The sequence below is a fragment of the Spermophilus citellus genome (assembly GCF_964194105.1).
Source record: "Spermophilus citellus genome assembly, chromosome: 8".
NCBI lineage: Eukaryota > Metazoa > Chordata > Mammalia > Rodentia > Sciuridae > Spermophilus > Spermophilus citellus.
Genome location: NC_138189.1, coordinates 62850237 through 62865811, shown reverse-complemented (window position 1 = coordinate 62865811; position 15575 = coordinate 62850237). Strand labels below are relative to the sequence as shown.

Sequence of the window (15575 nt, the reverse complement as noted above, 5' to 3'; positions counted from 1 at the left end):
CCTTGAACTTGCATTCCTCCTGTCTCAGACTCCCAAGTCACTGAGATTACAGGTGTGCACTACTGCACCTGGTTTAAATCAGTATCTTCTGAGTTAACTTAGGGTGAGTGCATCCTTCATAGACTAATCAAAGCTAAGGACCAAAATGTATCAAAAATGCTCTTCCTTTAATTACAGTATCCATTGTACTAGACATTCCATTAAAGGCTATCTTTAAAACAACTGTAAACTATCAGTAGGCTAACTATCAGTGATAGGCAATTAAATTTCACCAAATATAGAGCTTTAAAATCTATATTGTATTTAGAAAAGAAATATAGTTTATTAGTATACATGAAAATATACTACCTTCCCAATACATTGGTATACTGAATTGATTTTACCAGAGGTAGCAGTCAATTTGATTTAGTCATACATACTCATCCCTTCCCTTCAGGACCAAATATTTTCAAAACAATTAGATGGGGTTGGGAGTACAGTCTGTCATCACAAGAACGGGTTAGCTTGTGATGGAGGAGGGACCATTACTTCGTCATCATTAACATGGTGATCTCTGGCATATGGTACCTCTGGGTTATCTTCTCCTTTTTTAAAGTCAGCACTATCATCTTCCTACAACTGTGTAAGCCTTGTCTTTCACTAACATCTGCTTAAAATATGTGTCTTCCCTAGAGTTCAATCCTTGGATGTGTTTCTCCCTCTGTGGCTTCTCTCATACTACTTGTATGTTAACTCATACTACTTGTATGTTAACTACAAAATATACTAATAGCTTTTGGCTGAGTTGTATTTTTCTAACCCAGATCTTACTCATGAGTTATAGATGCAGATCTCTAGTGAACACTTATCAGAATATGTATCCTACCATTACCCTCAAACTCAAACATTTCAAAAGGGACCATCTTTTTTGTTAAGGTATTCTTCATCAGTTCCCTTTAGTGGACAGCACTTCCATGTACGTAGGTTCCTCAGACCAGAAGAAATCTGAAAATCATCTCTCCTCTTCCTACCAGTGTGTGCCTGTGGTTTTTAAATCTCCTGAATTTCCCTTTCCTCCCTCTTCCACTTGTCTATTCACTCATTATTTCTTATCTAGAAACTAAGCCTCTAAACTTGCTTCTTTGCCATGATTTTCATAGTCCCCAAATGGCTCCTTTACCTTGTCACCATAATAAATTTTTTTTTTCCAAACTAATCCCATGACTCTTTGCTTAAAATCTTCCAGTGGCTGTTTGCAGGGTTCTCTATTTAGGTTCTGTTTTGCCAAATCTATAGTCTCACACCCTGTGTTTCCCATGTTATTCTTTATTACAGCCTACTCAAACTCAGGAACCAAATGGCTATCCACCCTCTTAGGAATATACTTGTGAAATAACCTGTAATACTCTCCTATCTTAACATCTCGTTCCCACTGCACTTTAATATGAATATTCTACCACTGCCTCATGAAGGTGGCTATGTTTCAAGACCCAGCCCAAATCATAGCCCTTCAGAGCCACCCCTTAAAAAAATACCATTTTGTATTTGGTGTGCCTGATGAAACCTAGTATAAGCCTTAATTGTAATATCTACTCCACTGAACTGCAAATATATTCATCTCTACACTAGCACTGACTGAATCAATATGTATTAAAATGAAACATTGACTACTGTGAGTTCAACTATATTCAGAATATAATAAGAGAAGTTACAAGAAATATGAAGGAATAAAAATAAACTCTACATCTGTGGATATTTTCAGCTCAGAATTCAATCACTTGCATTTTCTTATTTCATTCAGTGCTTTGAAATGACAAAGTAGGGAGGATGGGTGCATAAGTCTACCATGGGCAGTCTGTGAAGGACTGCACAATGAGAAGGAGCCAGCTATGCAAAGGATAAGCTGGAATCCGCTCCAGATAAAGAGTAATGACACATTGGTGGGACTATAAATGGGCTGGTGTGGTTGAAGCACAGTGAGCAAGGAGGACACTGTACAAAATGAAGTAGGAAAGAATGGAAAATAACAGAATTGTGTAGGTCCCTGTAAGCCATGAATAAGATGATTAAAAAGCTTTAAAATGTGTGTCAGGATGAGAATTATATTCCAAAAAGATGACATGTAGAAAAGTAAAATGAAGTGGAAAAGGTGTGTGTGGTGTAGAGGAGGCATCAGGGAAAAGAAAATTGCAGTAATTCCAGTTAGAGATTATGTTAGCTTTGATGACAATAGCAGAAGGGTAGATAAAAGTGGAATACATCTGCTGTCGTGTATAACTAATTAGAACAAATTTTTTTTTAAATAACAAAATATACATTCTACTGTCATGTATAACTAAAAAAAGTGGAAGAGTCAGAGTGAAGAGAAAAATTCAGGAAAGATGGCAATACCATTAACATACAAAGAGTAAGTAAGAAATAAGTTGAACTGGGGATATATATCATTATATCATATATAATGATATATAACATGGGCTTGCCCTGGGTACAATCCCCAGCATTGAAAAAAAAATTTTTTTTTCCTAAAGAAGCTGGGAAGTAGAGATAATAAAAATTTCATTTTGGACACATTAAACTTGATGATGTGTAAATCATTTGACATGCAGTTAAGGATAAAGCAGATATTCACGACTTGAGCCCGTTTAGTGTTTAGTTAAAGAAAATAGATTTGGGTATTATCACCATGTAGACAGAGTCACAGACTAAAGGACATCACCTAAAAAGAAAAGAAAGCAAAACTGAACCCCAGGGTGCAAAACATTCAGAAGTCAGTAGAAGAGGAAACTGCAAAGTGAATTGACAAGTACCAGTCTAAGAGGACTAAGCCCATGCAAGTGCAATGTCATGGAAGCCAACAGAGAAGACAGTTTCCAGGAGAGATGAGAGACAACAGGGCCAGAAGGTGCAAAGAGCTACACTAAACTGAAAACAGAATATGCCCATTGATCTACTCATCTTTAGAGGTTTATTGGCAACCTTGACCTTGGTAGTGCTAGTAAAGACTGGGAGACAAGATTATGGAAAATTCCATCAGGTTATACTTAAATAGAAATATAACCTGCCAATTCTTTAAAATCAGTTAAGAGCTATATGCTACCTTTTATCCTAACAGAGTAGGACCAAATCAAATACATTCTCAAGTTTGACTATTCTCCCATACAGCATACTTCTGATATTAAAAAACAAAAATTACTTTTAGATCGAGTAGAATTTATTTTCATGGATTATTAACTCAAAATATGTATGGTTCCAGGAAACTCCCAGTCATCACTCATGGACTATTTCTGCTAAGATACATTTTATCTTATTACCTCAAGCTACTGAATAGCTTAGTAACTTGCTATGCACAACCCTCATCTTTGTTCATGGACACCTCCAGTAACATCACAATGTTTCCTAATATACATTTCAAAGAATGCTATTCCTGTAATAAGAAGCAAACAATTCTGTGGCCTCAGGCAACCAAGTCTATGGAATGATGCATTCAATATTCTGCTTCCACCCCACTCACCTGGAATATGCTTGTTAGAGGTGCTAACGAACCCCACACAGAAGAATCTTTAATTTTTATAAAACTAGCATTTCCCAAATTTTCTTCTCTGTGCTTTTATTTACAGGTAACACCTGTTAACCTTTATAAACAATGATGTACCCAAGCACTTTGGGGAAATGCTTCTCTGGGAGATTTTCCATTTCTAGGGAACTTAATTTTATTCCTGAAGATCTTCTGGAACATTTAACGCAGTATAGATATTCCACTTTGCAGAGTGTCCTTCAATTCACCTTTACTTTATTATTTTTATAGTTCAATTACAGTCTTCTTAAAATATACTGTTTCCATTACCCAACTAGCCATCTCTTCTTTCCAGAACACACCTGCTGCACTCTTATTCTGACTGCACTGTTATCTTCTCAACATTGCATGAATAGAGATAAAAATATTTGTTGTGAAGTGCCATGCAGATACATTTTTGTAACTGTCAGTGTGGATATAAATTTGTGAGGTCTTTTTACTTACCATTTTTTTTAAACATATCTTTCCAATGAAAACATTGCCCATTATTCTGATCGGAGCATAATAAAATATTGTATATAACACTTTTAAATATTTATCACTACATTGTTTCTAGTTTTACTGCATTTAAAATAGAACCATGACATTTATGCACCTTTTTTTTCCCCTTAAGGAAAAAAACCCTCCCTTTTAGCACTTTGACTTTATCCATTTATTGTTATTTCCTTCTTATGAATAATACACATAAGGAGTATGCATATATATGTGTAGCATAAAAATAACTCAATAACAATCCTGCCAAAATCACAGCTATTCTAACCTTTCCTCATGCATGCAACGGAATAATAATAGGTTTTATTTCATATTGCTGTTGTGAAGAAAAGACTAAAAACAGTTCATGACACACTGTAGGCACCGTATTATCATCATCCTCTCCAGGGAAAAGCCAAATTCAATTATTTCATCCACCACATTCAATAATCTTCTAGTAACTTTTCAGGGCTTAATTAATCTAAATGAGAGGAAAATGGGGAGGAGGGAGAAGAGAAGAAGCAACTCATCGATAATTCAAGAGAAGCTCAGGTCCACTTTAGAAATGACCAGAAACAAAGTATGCTAACAAATGTATATCCACACCCAAGGATATATTTTTGATCCTGGAAATTATATCTCTGATTTTTAAATAGCTACATTAGAGAGCACAGTATAAGAAATGAAAAAGAACTAATTTTAAAAAGAGCAAGAAAACACATAGTGATGGCATCTTTGTGGTTTCAGAATAGGTCCCTAAAAAGTATAGGCAACTGATTGATGTAGACAGAATAGTTTTATTTATTATTATCTTCACTTCATAAAACTAAAATATTCATCTAAATTCCTTTGTCTCCCATATTCTCATAGTCCATTACTCTCTACTTCTTCAAATTTTTACTCCTTCATAAACTTTGTAGTCAAGAGCAATAATAAGGCTCTCTGAAAACATACTTATAACAACTTTAGTGGTAAGCACCATTAAACCAGATTTAAGTCTATGTTGTCAGATCTCTCTAGTACCTCCTGTTAAAAGAAGATTAAAAAGAAGATTCTGACCTGCCAGAATAATCCTAGATAAGTTTACATTCTGCAGTAAAAGCAATCTATCTAAGCATCCCCTCTTCGTTGTGAAGCTAAAAGACCCAAGAAAGAAATGGGAATTATACAAAGAAAAAAAAAATTGTGGGCTGGGGATGCAGCTCAAGCAGTAACGCGCTCGCCTGGCATGCGCGGGGCACTGGGTTCAATCCTCAGCACCACATAAAAAAAAAATAAAGATGTTGTGTCCACCGAAAACTAAAAAATATTAAAAATTCTCTCTCTCTTTAAAAAAAAATTGTGTCAATATACAGGCATTCCTCAGTATCTGAAAGGAATTGTTATAGGACCTTTCCCAGATATCAAAATCGTCTTTATGCTCAAATCCCTTAAATAAAATGATGTAGCATTTGCCTATAAGCCACTTCATCCTCCTGTATACCTTAAATCATCTCTAGATGACTTACAATAACACAACATAAATGCTATGTAAAAAGTTGTTTATAACAACTGTATTGTTTAAGGAATGATGACAAGAAAAAAATCTGAACATGTTCAATTCAAGTGAACTAGTTTTTAATATTTCTGATCCACAGTTGGTTGAATCCAAGGATGTAGAAGGTCAACTGTATTTTAAGGCTTTTAATCCTGATCTATAGACACAAAAGACGGTCAAAGTGAGTATTACAAGTTAGAAAGTTGGTTTTAGCCATACAATGTATATAGTACTTTAAAATCTGGGCCCTAGCAAAATCCATTTATTTTCCTAAACATAGTCCTGTAATTAAAAAAAAAAAAAGTCAATGATTCCCATTATTTGCTTCTGAAGACAGACTGCTTCTTCTCAGTTGTTAGATTAAATAATACATAATTGATCTACTATGAAATTTAATCAGGATTATCTCACTGCCAAAGTTAATTTCTCAAAAGTATAGCCCTAAATATGTTGCTTTTTAATTCAATATATCATAAATCCTAATAATACAAATCTCAGTGGAGATTATAACAAAAAAATGTTTTTTTTTTCAAGTGAGTGGAAGGGAAGCTATAATACTTAAAATAAGCACTAGTAATGTGTACTTACAGCATAAACAAATGTTTAGAATGTGGATCTTATCTCAGTTACATCTTTTCTTTATTAATTCATTTTGGTAACACACTGTAAAATTTCCTATCTTGATCCATTAATTTTTATCTGTGGCTTTAAGCAGAGAATGTCTCTTTCCTTAAATGAAATATAGTAGAATAATGGGGATGGGGTTGTGGTTTAGCGGCAGAGAACTCACCTAGCACATGGGACGTGCTGGGTTTGATAGCACCACATAAAAATAAATAAATAAAATAAAGGTATATTAAAAAAAGAAATATAGTAGAATGATATTTTGATGGGGTGACTTCTACTCAAGTCAATGTTCTTCATTTTGTGCCATAAAACTACAACCTAAAAATTTCAGTTTTTAGTATCTTAGCAAGAAGTTAAGATACTAAATGAAGTGACAATGGAGTATTTATTAATTTATTCAGTTATTTAATATGCAAATGGTATGAAAAAATCTATGTGATCATTTATCAGCAAATCTTTAAAAAAGGGTTAATCAACTGAGAGCTATTATTTCACTGTTCCCCAAAGAACAACAAACAAGAAGACCATCAAGTCAAAACATATTACATATTTTTTGTGTGAAAAAACTCAAAATAGTGAATACATTAATATATTCCATGTATATACAAGAAAAGTATATGTAAGAAAAGTATGGGATAAAACTTTAAGGCATGTACTAGGGATATTTGTTTCTATTTTTAAATTTTTCAAGAAAAACATTTTCAAAGATTCAGTATTGTGAATTAAGAATACTAAATGTTCAGAGCCTTCATTTGAAAAATGACACACTTTCAAAACTGGAAGAAACTTTGAAGATTATATAATGAATAATGGTCTAAACCATTTCAAAATGAACTGAAACTTTCACCTGAGGGGACATATCTAACTACCAGAAGCACTTGGACCAGAATGCAGGTCTTAACATCTGGTTTAGAGATCTTTGGATTCTTTACTTCTATTGGACTCCATTATCTGAAATAATAGCAATTCTAGTCTTTTGAGGTTGGTTTTGATGGCTGGAAATAGCCAAAGTTCATTCAAAGCCAAAGACTGAATGAAAATAAGGCAAGTGACTAAGATAATCAATGCAGATTTAAGAAAATTATTAAGAATAGCAAAGGTAGGTTATGAAGTCTTAAATTCTATTTAAGTTAGAAACTCTCAAAGAAATTCCAAGTACTATAAAAAAATGTTAGAGTAAGTATCACTGAAGTAAATGTCAAGAGGATCAGTACTTATTTATACATATAAATTCTGATGATTAAAATCATTCTTATTGTTTTACTTTATTTTATATACAGAACAGCAAAACAGTCAATCAAAGCTATGTTTCAATAATCAAGCATATCTCAGAAAAAAATAAGCTAAACAAGTGAGACAACCAATTAGTCATTTGGCAACTATTTAAAAACATATATCACATTTCCCTTCTTTCATCAGTAGAGAATACAAAATGAAATGCCCTTTGATGACCTGCATTATTTGGAATCATGCCTTATTTAGTATTTGACTCTCTTCATCTGTAAAGTAGGGATAACAATAAACATCTGCCTCACAAATTTGTAGCAGGAATTAAAGTGAAAATACTTGTAGGTACTCATTAAAGGATCATTATGGTTATTGCTACTATATGATACCAATTATATTATCAGTTTTTAGTTACTCATGGAGTACCTAACTATATACTTCTAATGGTACTAAGAAATGAAACCAGATGGATTAGGAAGTAACACTGTCAAGTGTATAAATGTAGTGCCAACAGCTTTTCATATACTATCTCTCAACTCCCCAGTATTAGGTTCCCACATTTGAGTGAAAATGCTCTGTAAGGTATGTTACAATCTTGCTCCGAGTTCTTCTCTTCCATCTTAATAACTACAGCTTCAAATTTTTTCCTCTTGTTTTCCATGTTGGATCACTGTTATGACTTCCTACCATTTCAAAGATACACATAGTTACCACCCAAATCTCAGTTCTTGACTTTTTCTACCTTTTTCTTTTGGATAATCTTAATCCTATTTCATTGCTTCAACTGTATTTTTAAAGCATAAAACAAGAAGGTATTTCTATACATTTAGTCCAATCTCTCTGAATACATAAGAAATTTAAAGCGGATCAAGTTTAAGGCCATATAACAAAGCCATGGGGATTTCTCTTGCTGCTGACACTAGCTTCAAATTCTTATCTGTAAATTCAAGAATCAACCTAACACTAGGATATTTAACATAGCTTATCATCAACCCTTTACAAAATACAACCATAAATTTGTCATATATATATATATCCTCTTTACAAACCCGTACCTGATCAACCCTTTACAAAATACAACCATAAATTTGTTATATATATATATATATATATATATATATATATATATATATATATGAGACAAGTAAAAAAATTCCAACAGGACAAACAATGTATTGTTTCCATTTTACCAAATAGTACTCTGTAGTATGGTATACTTGAGAATGTTTTATAATGCATAAGGTTACATTGTAGAAATATTATAAAGTTTTTATTTAAAAACAAAAAATAATACTCAACTTTACAAGATCCACAGAAGAAAAACATCCAAATAAGCCTTAGTTTCCTCTCCTATAAAATAGGGACAATATTGTAACTTACCTGAAAGAATTCAAAATTATAACAGTCATTCTTATTTGGTGAAATTTTATTAAATATTGGTGGAGGTATATGTGAGACAAAGATTAGATTACTCAAGTATAGTTTAATAATGAATTCATTCATTGAGATACTGAATGGTATTCAAAGATAAATGAGATAGTACCTAACTTCAAGAAGCTTATCCTTCATTTCAACAGATTCTTAAAATGATTATGTTCACTTATGCACTCAGAATCCCATTATTAATCCTGCTTCTACTGATTTGGAAAATGAGTGATCAAGTTAAAAAAAACAAGGCAGTTCTGAAAAACGAGTTTACCTCATCAAATGGATCTAAGACATAAATTTACCCATTTTATGTTTGTGAGTTTTCCAAAAAGAAAATTTCCAAGTGTTCAAATTCCAAAGATCAAAACAGGGCTCAAACTCAAAAGCCAAATTTTTAGTCAATACTTAAAATGATATTTCTCTGAGTAGGTTTTTATGTATTTGTTATAGTATTCTTTTAAATAAATACTTCATAAGAAAAGTGAGATTCTAGTTAATGCCACACTGAACCTTCAAAAATACTATACCAAAATATGTAGAAAACACAAAGTGAGAGGAGAGAAGCATATATTACATCATACCGTCCTCATCACCCACTCTTCTAATCAGGTTTCCATGTAGAGTAGAGGGCAGTTTTCTTTTAGTTATAAAACAGGTGGTACACTTTTAATCTCGTACAAAGCTTCCAGAAAAAAAAAAAAAAAAAAAAAAAACGGAAAATTTGTTTTGATGTTCTTTTCTTTGCTATCAGATTATAGAGGATCAATGGCTTGGAACTGCTATTGTAATTACATGCCTTCTGTTGTCTCATCACTGAGGGTAAAAAGGAGGGTTGTAAGATTCTAAAGCGTACTTTGAATTGGTAGCATACTGCCAACCATCATTTCCCTGCAGTTTACCATGGTAGGCCCAAGGATTAGTGGATTAAGATTAGGTTTTATCAAAGCCTGTACAATTTCTCTAAAGACACAGTATGTGACAGGGTTTATAAAAGAAGAGAATCATGGTAGTTGTAAACACAGCTTCCCTCCACCAGACTAAAAATGCCTTAAAACTAACATCTCTATTATGTTATGAATAATTGTAGAATTTTTTTTAGTTGTAGATGAGGCAATATCTTTATTTATTATTTTATGTGGTGTTGAGGATAGAATCCAGTGCCTCACACATACGAGGTAAGCACTCAACCACTGAGCTACAATCACAGCCCCATATTATTGTAGATTTTCATCTCAAATAGTTATTTAATGCTTTTGTTTTCCTACTGTTCATAGAACAGTTTAAAATCAGAGTTGGATTCCTACTGTTGAACTGTGTGACCTTAAGCAAGTCACCAATCTGAGTCTCAGTTTTCAATGTATCTTTACACTAGAATTCAATATTCAGTAACTATTACTGTCAACATCCTAAAATAGAAAAATTCTTGATATTTAAGAATTATATACTAGAATATAAAGGAATAAAATATATACCTCCTCATGGCTTAATGGCCCAGCATTTGAACCCAAATCTAATTAAACTTAAGCCAAACTGAAAATGAAATATAAGAAATCTAAAACTTTGATGACTTAATATGGCCTACATGTCAACAGAACTCTCCAAGGGCAATTTTAGAATTTCATAAAGCCTTTTTATGTTTCTGAGATTGTGGGTGTTTTTTAAAATTGGATAGTATGCACTATAATATAATTCATAGAGCCACATATCCTATGTTGGTATACAAACTAACTATAATGCAATGCCCTAGTGAGAAGGAAGGAAGTGCGGTTTCCTGGCAGAGAACAAATACCATGCTTTTGATATGGTGTTTATTGGGTATACTATAGTATACTTCAGTAAAAATAGGAATGACCATATTAAACAACAGCCTCACAAACAGGTTGTACATTTAAAAAGTTTGAAGTAGCTAAGAAAATACTAGTTTATCACAAAAACTCTTCACTACTTGTGACTGAACAGCAAGTGCTCTACTTATTTAACACTAACACTTCAGAATTTGGTAGTGAACTATAAAAATACTCTTAATAATAATACCAATAATAGTAGCCAAAATGGCAACCAAAATTTACTGAAGAGGTGTGTGCTTTGTAAAACATCCTCAATAATTCTATCAAGTAGCTAGCTAGTATTATCCCCAATTTAAGATAAAGAAACTCTAGAAGTTGGAATATACCCAATAATCAAATGGTTAATCTGTGACAGAACTAAGATTTGAGCCCAGGGTTTTATAATCCCAAAGTCGATGGTCTTTCTGACAAACTACATCAGGTTAGCAATCTGAGACAAAAGGTAAATATAATTCCATGATAATAAAACTATCAATTTATGGAATAAGACATTACATTTGCATATAGAATCAAACAGGTCCTTGATATAATTATTTGACTTTTGCACACATAAATAATTTTTAAATCTAAAGTTTTTTTTTCCATAAAGAAATGTTTAAAAATAGGAGAAGTGAGATTAGTTCATTTTAATAGGTGGTCTACCAAAATGTTATCTTCAGCTAATATTCCTAAAAAAGTCTGAAAGTGATATGGTAAACTAAGGCAACAAACAAATCAGAAGATGGTCCTATGTTGCCAAACCAAGGTAGGCCTATTGAGTGTACCAAGTGGGCGTGCAGGAAGCTCCTAAAGAGATGGAAGATAATGCATGCTACAAGAAGGTGTGCTGGACTCTAAATGGTACAGGACCCAGAACCAGTGACATAAGGAGCAGCCCCTCCTCTGAGGAGGCCCCTTATTTATGCTATTCCATTAGCTCAGAACACCTTTTCTCCCATTTTTCATCTGGAAAATTCGTTTCTTTCATATTTCAAGCATCATATGCTTATTATCAACACCTTAACACCTCCATCATCATTGCTGTCCTCCCATACCAGTGTCAGAGGCTCCTTGTGTTTGTTCTTCTGCAGTAGAAATTTTTATACTTTTATCTCTTTGGGGGCGTTATATTGGAAACAACACCACAGAAAGATTTCTGCTCAACTGCCACCTAACACTGAGAAAGTAATTTAAATCAATGGGAAAAGTTAGCCTTCTTTCCCATTTCATTTCCTCTATAGATCTTTCAAAGGGAGATTAAAATCCCAGTGTTCAGCAGGCTCAGCTATTCTTAATCTCCTTAATCTTCTATATCATTATTCTTCTGTATCATTATTTCCCAACTCTTATACATGTACTCTTCTGTTTGGTGTTCAGCCAGCCATTTTTCTTTGCTGATATATGGTCATAAGCCCTTATTAGGAAAATCTCAACATCAATTATGATGACCCAGACCCCAAATTACAGGATCCTCCTTGATGCCAAACACTTAAACTTTTAAGTGTTCACATAAGTCACTTACAATTATATCTCTGTTTATAACCTCTGATCTATCCAGATTTTCTACTCCCTTATCCCACGATCATTATGTTACAATAGGCACTTTATGATAAGAAGCCAACATTACAGTTGGTACTTTGGCTTCTCATTCAAGTGCTTATCATCATCCCCAATGGACTCATTGCCTTCCCTATACGGCCCCATCTCACTCTACACATGACTTCATCTTGTCTTTCCAGCATCCTTTTCTCCTTCCACATTGCTTCTGCTGATCACACACAATTTTATAATACTTTTTGCCTCTTCTTCTAAACTAACTGCAACCAACCAACAGAAATTATACAGTAAAGGAGACTGACATCCCTGTACCCCAGGTTAACAGCAAGCTAGACTGAAACCTGGGAACCTTATAAATCCACAACAGCTGTCTCATACCCACATATTCCAAATGATCTGACTTCTCAAGCCACTGGCCCTGCCATTATTTTGTCTCAGCAGACAACCTTGCCCCATACTTCACAGAAAAAGTAAAGCCACTGAGCATTAATTCTTCTTAATTTAATCACAAACCTTTATAACTATATCCAGTCTCAAGAAGAGAAACTGTCATATCTTGGTAGACACTGATCCTTCCATCTATGCTATTATTGCCATCTCCTTTAGGGCAGTTTTGGGGCTTGGGGGTCTTTTTCTTTCTTTTTGTAATTTTTTATAATACTATTCTTTCTTTTTTATCTTCAGTCTTTATATATAAAATCTTTCCCTTAATCCTTACCTATCTTTCTCTATTAGTACAGTTGGATGCCTGCAAAGAATAACACACCCTTGATATCTTAATGTCTTCATCACCCATTCATTTATCAATCAGGATTCCAATTACATTATTTTGACCAATATGAAATAATTACTAAATGCTAACTTTAATGGATCGCTTCTAGTCATCTTATTCTCATGAGCATTTTCCAAGGATAGTTAATCCCCTTCTCCCCTTTTCCTCAGCTCTCTTCTACTTCTCTTGTCTCTATGGTCCTTTCCCCACCCCATCTCCTCTGTTTTGCCCCTTAAGTGTCACAGGATTACCCTGAATTCACTTCTCAGCATTTTACTCTCTTTGCTCTCTGATGTAAATCTGCCTCTCTGGCCAAGATTTCCGACTTGAAGGCAAGTTCCTTGTGCCTAAATGCCTACTAATAATATTTCAGTGCTGCCGCAGCACACCCACCAAAACTCAAACACAATCTATGTGAAACTGAACACTTCCCCTTAACCTACTTTATGTTCTCCCTTTCTAGAAAAGAACATCACCGATTTCATTAAACCAAAATCCTGATAATCACTTTAGGTTTCTTTCTTTCCCTCAATGCCTCTTGTTCCTTCCCATATGATATTAAATGCTATAGATTCTTGCCTCTGTAACATCTCTCAGGCCATTATTTTTTTTAATTATATAAAAAATAAATAAATAAATAAATATTTTTAAAAAGAAAATTTTATAAAGAATGACCCTAAATTCCAAATAAATATTTACATATGAAGGTAAAATAAAGGTAGTATGGGAACACATCAGAATGTGAATACTATTTATGTCTGTGTAAAGAAATTATACATCAATTTTTTTCTTTTTTATGTTTTGCTCTACTTTCAATTATCTACTGTTCTTTTTTTTTTTTGGCGGGGGGTGGGCACAGGGGATTAAACTCATAATCAAAAGTTTTAAATACACTAGTCTTAAAAAGTATAAAATTTATGAGTTGGAGACACAGCTCATTGGTAGAGTGCTTATCTAGCAGTTGCAAGTCCTGTAAGATTATGTCAATTAGTGATGATCTAGCCATATTAGTGTATGAACACTGTGAAGTTTGAAATCATCTTATATTTCTTGGGACACATTTTGTATTTAAGTAACTGTAACTCTGCTAAAAGGGCGATAATAAGATTAAGAGTGTTTTGTTCTACATTATTCAAAGTTTCATGATATTCTTCATTTTACTTGCATTTTTCTATCTTTTCATTTAAAAATTTCATTTAAAATTTTAAATCAATTATAGCATATTTTTGTATACTACTATATAATATTCCTTACTATTACTAAAATAAGCTGCATCAAATTTCATCTACAAAACAGGTCATAATTTAATAATTTGTCTAATACTGGGTGATTTGTATGATTAAATTTACTTCTACAACTAATGCTATATTTAACATTTCTATAGCTGCCTTTTCCCAAAAAACTTTAAATTTCTTTAGAATAAGTTCCCAGAAATAAAAGGTTTTTTTAAAAACTCGAAGAACATAAACATTTTATTCTTAAACAACTTTCCAAAAAGTTGTATGATCAGCAAAATAACAGCATAGTAATTTCATTCCATATTTTAAGCATTATATATTTTTCCTGCAAGTCACTCACATGTATTCAAGAATACATGTACACATATATTCATAAATATACACAAACATGTGTATATATACATGTATGTGTATCTATCTATATATTTAAAAAATAATATGATTTTAACACAGTTCATTTGTACATTTTCTCCCCACCAAAAAAACAATTTATTTAAAACAAAATACTTAAAACAATATATTTGAGGGAAATATCAAAATACTAAAATTAAACACTGTAAGTAAATATGCATTTTCAAATGCTGTACTGAGTATATAAATTGATGTTTTGATTCTGTAGGAATATCTAGCAATTAATAAATTTTGCAAATGCTCATTATTCCTTAAGGAATATGTTATGTGTCAAATACTAATATATGGGACTATTTAGTAAAGAATTATTCAAAATATTGTCAACTTCTGTTGAATTTGCAGAAAGTAGAAAAGACATAATGTGATCAAATACAGTGTAACCAAATATTATGAATTAGAAATTAGAAATTCCTGTGCAATTAAAAAGATTTGTAAAAATCGAGTACACATATCACCTGTCTGAAAATGCAAAGTAATAGTTTTAAGATGTTAGGATCTCACTGTACTGTATTCAGCATATTTAATAGAAAACAAGACAAAAATAAACATTTTCTTAAACTACTGTTGTCAGACATTTTTCATGCTTCAAAAAATACTTTTCTTATTACTCATTAAAAACCCTATAAGTGAGCCAGGGTTGTGGCTCAGTGGCAGAGCAATTGCAGAGCATGTGTGAGGCACTGGGTTCAATCCCAGCACAACATAAAAATAAACCAAATAAAGTTATTGTGTCCATCTACAACTAAAAAAATATTTTTTAAAAAACCCTATAAATCATGTGTTACATATTATTATTATCTCATTTTATATGAGGAAGTGATTCAGAGAGGTCATTTGCCTTGGTCACACAATTAGTAAGAAATGAAGCTTAAACTTACCTCACATAATCTTGGCTTCATAGCTGGATAATTTTTAAATATTTAAGTAT

At 32.8% G+C, this 15575-nt stretch overlaps 1 protein-coding gene across 2 annotated transcripts in view; it reads right to left on the bottom strand.

Annotated features, from left to right (window-relative positions):
• BMP2K (BMP2 inducible kinase) overlaps positions 1 to 15575 on the bottom strand; it is a 132748-nt gene that overhangs the window by 6240 nt on the left and 110933 nt on the right. The window lies entirely within an intron of this gene.